The sequence below is a fragment of the Dama dama genome, chromosome 30, assembly GCF_033118175.1.
Source record: "Dama dama isolate Ldn47 chromosome 30, ASM3311817v1, whole genome shotgun sequence".
NCBI lineage: Eukaryota > Metazoa > Chordata > Mammalia > Artiodactyla > Cervidae > Dama > Dama dama.
Window position 1 is genome coordinate 25,415,319 of NC_083710.1, and position 531 is coordinate 25,415,849.

At 47.1% G+C, this 531-nt stretch overlaps 1 non-coding gene across 1 annotated transcript; it reads right to left on the reverse strand.

Moving 5' to 3' along the window:
* Positions 1-223: 223 nt before the first annotated feature.
* Positions 224-295, reverse strand: TRNAM-CAU (transfer RNA methionine (anticodon CAU)). The gene has a single exon. It is a non-coding gene; the product is annotated as a tRNA-Met (tRNA).
* Between the last annotated feature and the right edge of the window lie 236 nt (positions 296-531).

The following is a 531-nucleotide window of genomic DNA, read 5'->3' on the forward strand; positions in this document are numbered from 1 at the left end:
ATTGGAGTGGGTTGCCATTCCCTTCTCCAGGGGATCTTCCCAACCCAGGGATCAAACCCTAGTCTCCTGCATTGCAGGCTGATTCTTTACCATCTAAGCCACCAGGGAAGCCCAAAAAAGTGACATAAACACTTCACTAAAGAAGATATACAGTGGCAAGTTTTCTTAATAAACTCTCTTCTCTACTCCTAAAGATCTCTTCAGGAGGAAAAGAACCTCACATTAGCAGAGGATGGTTTCGATCCATCGACCTCTGGGTTATGGGCCCAGCACGCTTCCGCTGCACCACTCTGCTGGTGTGCTATACCAGACATCCTTGTAACATATTCATTCTGTACATAGCAATTTGTAGCTCTTAATTTTCTAACCCCATTAAACCCCACACCCTCTCCCCCTGCCCAGCACTTCTCTCTGAATCCTGCTAGTAATCACTATGTGATTTTCCCTAGTGGTTCAGATGGTAAAGAATCTCCCTGCAATGCAGGAGACCCGGGTTTGATCCCAGGGTAGGAAGATCCCCTGGAGAAGGGA